The following is a 7,143-nucleotide window of genomic DNA, read 5'->3' on the forward strand; positions in this document are numbered from 1 at the left end:
AAAAGGAAAAGAAAGGGAGAGGGGGGAAGGGAAGGGGAAAAGGGGGGGGGAAAGGAGGAGGGGGAGAAGGGGGAAAGAAAAGGGGAAAGAAGAGGGAGGGGAGGGAAAAAAGGAAAAAGGAAAGGAGGGAGGAAAACAAAGGGGAAAGGAAGGAAAAGGGAAAAGGAAAAGAGGGGGGAAAAAGGGAAGGGGAAGGAAAGGGGGAAAAGGAGGACGGGAGGGAAAGGAAAGGGAGGGAAGAGGAAAGAAAGGGAGGAAGGGAGGGGAAGGGAAAAAAAGGAGAAAGGAAAGGGAAAGGGGGGAAGGGGGAGAGAGGAAGGGGGGGGGGAAGGGGGGAGAAAAAGAGGGGGGAGAGGAGAAAAAAAAAAAGGGAAAGGGAAAAAGGGAAAAAAGAAAAAGGGGGGAAGAAAAAAGAAGAGGGGAGGGGGGAAAAAGGGGAGGAAAGAAAGGAGGGAAAAAGGGGGGAAAGGGGGGGGAAAGGAAAGGGAAGAAGGAAGGAGGGAGAAAAGAAGAGGGGGGAAAGGGGGAAAAAAAGGGGAGGGGAGGGGTGAGGGGGAAGAAAGGGAAAAGAGGGGGGGGAGGAAGAGAAGGGAGGGGGGGAAGAGGGGAAAGGGAAAGAGAAAAAGAAGGAGGGAAGAGAGGAAGGGGGAGAAAAGGGGAAAAGAGGGAAAAAAGAAGGGGAGAGGGGAGGAGAGAAAAAGGAGAAGGGAAAAAAAAAGAAGAAAGGAGAAGGAAAAAGGGAGGGGGGGAAAAAAAGGGGGGGGGAGAAAAGAGAAGAAAAAAAAGAAGAGGAGGAGGAAAGGAGGGGGGGGGGGGAAGGAAGGGAGGGGGGAGAGGGGGGAAAGGGGGGGGGAGAAAAAAAAGGGGGAAGGGGAAGGAGAGGGGGGGGAAAAGGGAGGGGAAAAGGGGAGGAAAGAAGGAAAGAAAAGAGAAGGTAAGGAAGGGGGAAGGAGGGGAAAGAGAGGGAAAAAAGGAAGGGGGGAAGGGAAAAGAGGAAGGGGGGGAGAAGAAAAGGAGAAAGGGGAGAAGGAGGAAAGAAAAAAAAGGAAAAAAGAATAGGGGGGGGAAGAAAGGAAAAGAAGGAAGGGGGAAGGAAAGAAAAAAAGAGGGAAGGAGGGAAAAGAGGAAGGAGAAAGGGGGGGAAAAAAGGAAGAAGGAGAAAAGAGGGGGGAAAAGAAAGAGGAAAAAAAAAAAAAAAGGAAAGAAAAGGAAGGGGGAAAAAAAAGGAAAGGGAGAAAGAAAGAGGGGGGGAGGAAAAGGGGGAGGAGGCTGGGAGGAGAAAGGGGAAGGGAGGGGAAAAAAAAAAGAGGAGGGGGAAAAGAGGGGAAGGGGAAAGGGAGGGAGAAGAAAAAAAAGGGGGGGAAGAGGGGGAAAAAGAAAGGGGAGGGAGGAGGGGGGAGAAGAAAAGGAGGGGAAAGGAGGGAAGAAAGGGATGAGAAAGGGGAGGAAAGAGGAAAGGAGAAAAAGAGGGGGAGAAGTGGGAGGGGGGGAGAGGGGGGGGGGGAGGAAGGGGAGGGGGGGGGAAAAGGGGAAGGAGGGGAAAAGGGGGGGAAGGAAAAGAAGGGGAGGAAAAAGGAAGGAGGAGGAGGGAGGAAGAAAAAAAGGGGGGAAAGGAAGGGGAGGGGGGGGGGAAGGAGAAATGGGAGGGAGAAAAGGGGAAGGAGAGGGAAAGAAAAAAAGGGAAGGGAAGAGAGGGGGAAAAAGGAGGGGAGGAAAAGGGAAGAGGGGAGGGGAAGGAAGAAAGGGGGAGAAAAAAGAAAGAGGGAAAAAAAGAGGGGGGGGGGAAAGGGGGGGGGGGGAAGGGAGGGGGGAAAAGAGGAAAAAAGAAAAGAAAAGAAAGAAAGGAAAAAGGAAGTAAAAAAAGGAAGAAAAAGGAGGGAAAGGGACTAAAGAGGGAGGAGAAAAGAAGGGAAAGGGAGGGGGAGGGGGGAAGGGGGGGAAAAAGGGAAAAAGAAGGGAAGGAAAGAAGAAGGGGAAGGGGAGAAAGGGGAAAGGGGGGGGGGGAGGGAAGGGGAAAAAAAGAAAGGGGGAAGGGAGGGGAAAAGGAAGGGAAGAAGGGGGGAAGAAAAAAAGAGGGGAGGGAAAGGAGGAAAAGGGGGAGGAGGGGGGAAGAAGGGGGAGGGAAGAAGGAGGGGGGGAAGGGAGGGGGGGGGGGGAAAGGGGAAGGGGGGGGAGGGGGAAGAAAAAAGGGGGGAGAGGGGGAAAGAGAGGGAAGAGAGAAACGGGGGGGAAAGGGAAAAAGGAGAGAAGGGAAGGGGGGTGGAAAAGGGGAAGGGAAAAGAAACAAGGGGAGGAAAAAGGAGGGGGAAAAGGGGAGGGGGGAGAAGGAAAGGGAAGGGAAAGGAAAAAAAAGAAAAGAGGAAAGGGAGGGGGGAAAAGGAAAGGGAAGGAAAGGGGGGGGGGGGGGAAAAGGGGGGGGAAGGAAAAAAGGGGAGGAGGGGGGGGGGGGGAGGGGGGGGGGGGGGAAGGGCGGGAAAAGGAGGAGGAAAAGGAGAAGGGGGGGGGGGAGAAAACGGGGGAAAGAGGGGGAGGAAAAGGGGGGAGGAAAAAAAGGAGAGAAAGGGAGGAGGAAAAAAGGGAAAAGGAAAAAAAAGAGAGAGAAAGGAGAGAGAGAAGAGGGGGGGAAAGGGGGAGGGAGGGGAGGAGGGGGAGGGAGGGGGAGAGGGGGAGGGAGGGAGAAAGAGAGAGAATAAAAGGGAAGAAAGGAGAGGGGGAGAGAGGAAGAAAAAGAAAAAAAGGAGGAAAGGAAAGGGGGAAAAGAGAAAGAGAAGAAAGGGACCCAGGGAGGGGAAGAAGGGGGACAGAGAAAGGAAAAGAGAGAGGGGGGGAGAGAAGGAAAGGGAAGGGGGGAGGGAGAGGAAGGGGGAGGAGGGAGAGAGAGGAGGGAAAAGGGGAAGAGAGGAAAAAAAGAGGAGGAGAGGAAAGAAGAGAGGGGGAGAGAAGAGGGAAGAAGAAGGAGAAAGAGAGAGGGGAAGAGGGAGAAGGGAAAAAAAAAGAGATGAAAGGGAGGGAAAGGGAGAAGAGGAAGAGAGGTCTTAAAGAAAGGAGAGAAGGGAAAGGGAGAGAGGAGAGGAAAGGGGGGGGAAGGGGGGAGGGGGGGAAAAAAAGAAGAGGGAGAGAGGGAAAAAATGTAAAGGGGAGAGAAAAGAAAAAGGGGGAGAAGAGAGTAAAAGAGAAAAGAGAAAAGGGAAGGGGAAGGGAGAATGGGGAGGGGGGAGAAAAGGGGAGGGAAGGGGAGGAAAGAAGGGGGGGAGAGAGAAAGGGAGGAAGGAGAAAGGGGGGGAAGAGAAGAGGGGGAAGGGAAAGGAGGGAGGGGATGAAATAAAAGGAAAAGAGATGAAGGGAAAGAGAAAGGGGGGGGGGGGACAGGAAGAGGGGGGAAAGAAGGGAGAAGAAAGAAGGAAGGGGGGGGGGGGGAAGAAAGGTTAAGGGGGAGAGAGAGAGAGAGGAGAAGGGAGAAAAAGGGAAAGGGGAAAAAGAAAAAAAGGGGAGAAAAGAGGGAAGGAGGGAAAAGGATGGAAGGGGAAAAAGAGAGAGAGAGAAGGAGAAACGAAGGGGAAGCAGGGAGGGGAAGGGGAAAAGAAGGGAGGGAGAGGGGGAGGGAGGGAAGGGGAGAGGAAAAAGAAGGGGGAGAGGGGAGGAGAAAGGGGGACGAGGGGGGGAGAAAAAGAGAAGGGGAGAGGGAGGGGAGAGGAAGGGAGAGGAGAGAAGGGGAGAAAGGGGGAAGAGGAGAGGAAATCAGAAGAAGAGAGAGAAGAGAGAAGAAAGGGAGCAAAAAAAAAAAGGAGGGGGAAAAAAGAGAGGGGGAGAGAGGAATAGGAACAGAAAAGGGAGAAACATTAAAGAGGAGGGGAAAGAGAGGGAGGAGGGGAAGGGAAAAGGGGAGAAAGGAGAAGAAAAGGGGAAGAGAAGGAAAGGGAGAAGGAGGGAGGGAACTGAGGGGAAGGAAAAGAAAGAGAGAGAGAAAGAAGGGGTAAAAAAAGGAGAGAAGAAAGAGGGGGAGAAAAAAAAGGAAAAGGAAGAAAAAGAAGAAGAGGAAGGGACAGAAGGGGGGAGGAGAGAGAATGAAGGGGAAACGGGGAAGACAGGAAAAAGAGAGAGAGAGAGAGAACGAGGAGGGAACGAAGGAGAAGAGAGGGAATCAGTAGAGAAGAGAAAGGAGAGACGAGCGGAGAGGAAGGAGATAAATTAAAGAGGGAAGGGAGGGAGAGAAGAGGGGCTAAAGACTGAGAAGGGTCTAGGGATATGAAATGGGAGGAGATAAGGGGGGAGGGGAAAAAAGAAAAAAGAGATGAGAGAGAGGTGGGGGGAGAGGAAAGGAAGAAGGAAGGGGGGAAAAAGGAAAGAGGGGAGAGAAAGGAAGAAGGGCTCTAGCACACTGAGAGAGAGGAAGAATAGAGAGAGAAAGAGAGGAGAGAGAACCGAAAGCGCTCTACCACTGAGATACATTAATCATAGAGAAGGGAGAGAGAGAACGAGCGGAAAACCAGGGGAGATAAATCAAAGAGGGAGGAAAGAGAAGGAGAGAGAACGAGCAGAAAAGGACTGAGATACAGGGAGAAGGGGGAGAGGAGAGAGAGAAGGAGTCTCTCAAGCACTGAGATACATAGATGCAGGATAGAGAGAGAGAGAGAGAACGAAGGGGGATGAAAACAAGAGATAAGGATAAAAAAAGAAAGGAGAGAGAGAGAGAAGGAGCTCTCTAGGTGGAAGAAGAGAGAGAATAGAGATGAGGAGAGAGAAGACGAAGGGAAGAACCACTGAGATACATTAATCATAGAGAAGGAGAGAGGAAGAGAACGAGCGGAAAACGAGAGAGATAGGAAATGATAGAGATGAGAGGATAGAAAACGAGGGCCTCTACGAGAGATACATTATCATAGAGAAGGGAGAGAAAAGAGAAGGAAAAGGGGGGGGAAGGAAATAGAAGAATCATAGAGATGAGAGAGAAGAAGACGAAGCGCTCTACGACTGAGATACATTAATCATAGAGAGAGAGAGAGAGAGAACGAGCTCTCTACCACTGAGATACATTAATCATAGAGAGAGAGAGAGAACGAGCGCTCTACCACTGAGATACATTAATCATAGAGAGGAGGGACAAGAGAGAGAGAGAACGAGCTCTCTACCACTGAGAACATTGAACATGGAATCAGAAAGAGAAGAGAGAGAAGAGAACGAGCTCTCTACCACTGAGATACATTAATCATAGAGAGAGAGAGAGAACGAGCGCTCTACGACTGAGATACATTAATCATAGAGAGAGAGAGAGAGAATGAGCTCTCTACCACTGAGATACATTAATCATAGAGAGAGAGAGAGAGAATGAGCTCTCTACCACTGAGATACATTAATCATAGAGATGAGAGAGAGAGAACGAGCGCTCTATACACTGAGATACATAATCATAGAGAGATGAGAGGGGGAGAACGAGCGCTCTACCACTGAGATACATTAATCATAGAGATGAGAGGAGAGAACGAGAAGGGCTCTCTACCACTGAGATACATTAATCATAGAGATGAGAAAGAGAGAACGAGCGCTCTACCACTGAGATACATTAATCATAGAGATGAGAGAGAGAACGAGCTCTCTACCACTGAGATACATTAATCATAGAGATGAGAGAGAGAGAACGAGCGCTCTACCACTGAGATACATTAATCATAGAGATGAGAGAGAGAGAACGAGCGCTCTACCACTGAGATACATTAATCATAGAGATGAGAGAGAGAACGAGCTCTCTACCACTGAGATACATTAATCATAGAGATGAGAGAGAGAGAACGAGCGCTGTACCACTGAGATACATTAATCATAGAGAGAGAGAGAACGAGCTCTCTACCACTGAGATACATTAATCATATTTACGTCATGCATACTCATAGTTATGTCTGGATCCAAGCCACGTGCTTCTAAAGTAATCTTTGACAACCATGTGGCTGTTTAAAAACTGCGCGTTTTGACGACAGAAGAGAAATGTTGTATTGTCATAGCGTGGCGGTTCCACGAAAGCCTTTATAGAAGGGCGGGGGAGTGCCTGAACCTCTTTTGGATATAGGCACGTTAATAAAGTCAAAATAAACAAAATAAAGAAAGGGGAGAACATAAAGAGATAGAGAGAGAGAGAGAGAGAGAGAGAGAGAGAGAGAGAGAGAGAGAGAGAGAGAGAGAGAGAGAGAGAGAGAGAGAGAGAGAGAGAGAGAGAGAGAGAGAGAGAGAGAGAGAGAAGACTAAAAACCAAAACACTACACAATTCCTGTAGTCTTCATGTTCATGCACAAGGATTCGTTTCCATTAGTAGCAACGATTTGCGAGCGTCAGTTTTAATCACGTGGAGTGCTCATCACGTGACAGCATCCTTCTCTCGGAGAGTTAAAACAGTTTGACGCGCGTGCTGAAATACGACTGTTGAAGCCGTTACCAAGGAGGCACGCGCACGCTGAGAGGAACTGTCAAATCGGATGCGTCATTCCGTCATCGCGGACCTAGTTACTGCAGGTTCAAACGAGTCGTTGATTGGTCGGCAGCCTACTAGGATCTCAGCGCGCTGATGGCATTTCCAAACAGGATGGCATTTCCAAACAGAGTGGGGTAAAAAAGGTTTAAAACAAAACCAGGAAGATACCGAGTGTACACTGTTTGAATGGAAAGCAGGACACACAATTTGTGTACGTAGTTTTTGAAGTAACAAGCAGAGGTAAGTTTGTTTTAGTGTAACTAGCTAAGACGTTTTAAAATAAAAGCATGTAATGTAGAGGGTATTTCATGTTTTTTGTCAAATATGATTTATATCTCATCGAGTGAAGTTTGCAATCATATCTCACGAGTAGCGCTATGACAATACAGTATTTCTCTTCAGCAGAAAAATGGTTCCAGCTTTCTTGCAGTGAAGATAACACTTTCTACAGTGACGATAACACATTTTAGAGTGAAATAGTGAAATGTTCACTCTAAAATGTGCTATCGTCACTGTGTGACTGATAACACTTTTATTTCACTGATATTTTAAAATATTTCACTACATGTTATATAAGATTTAATAGTATAACTGTTTTGTATGACGTATGCATATTTCTTCTCTGCCTCTCTGTCTCCGTCTCTTTCTATCACTCTACTCTGTCTCTATCTGTATGTCTGTCT

The 7,143-nt window shown here is 48.8% G+C and overlaps 1 protein-coding gene across 2 annotated transcripts in view; it reads left to right on the forward strand.

Moving 5' to 3' along the window:
• The window catches only part of LOC121377661 (D(2) dopamine receptor-like), a 119,777-nt gene that overhangs the window by 91,033 nt on the left and 21,601 nt on the right, over nt 1-7,143 (forward strand). Inside the window, exon 1 of one of the 2 annotated variants that reach the window (XM_041505731.1) lies at nt 6,412-6,700. The exons of the other annotated variant lie outside the window; for it this stretch is intronic. The gene's annotated coding sequence lies outside the window, so the exon portion shown is untranslated. Of the gene's footprint in view, nt 1-6,411; nt 6,701-7,143 lie in introns of those variants that run through there. 2 annotated transcript variants of the gene reach the window in all.

The sequence above is a fragment of the Gigantopelta aegis genome, chromosome 7 (genome assembly GCF_016097555.1).
Source record: "Gigantopelta aegis isolate Gae_Host chromosome 7, Gae_host_genome, whole genome shotgun sequence".
Classification (NCBI taxonomy): domain Eukaryota; kingdom Metazoa; phylum Mollusca; class Gastropoda; order Neomphalida; family Peltospiridae; genus Gigantopelta; species Gigantopelta aegis.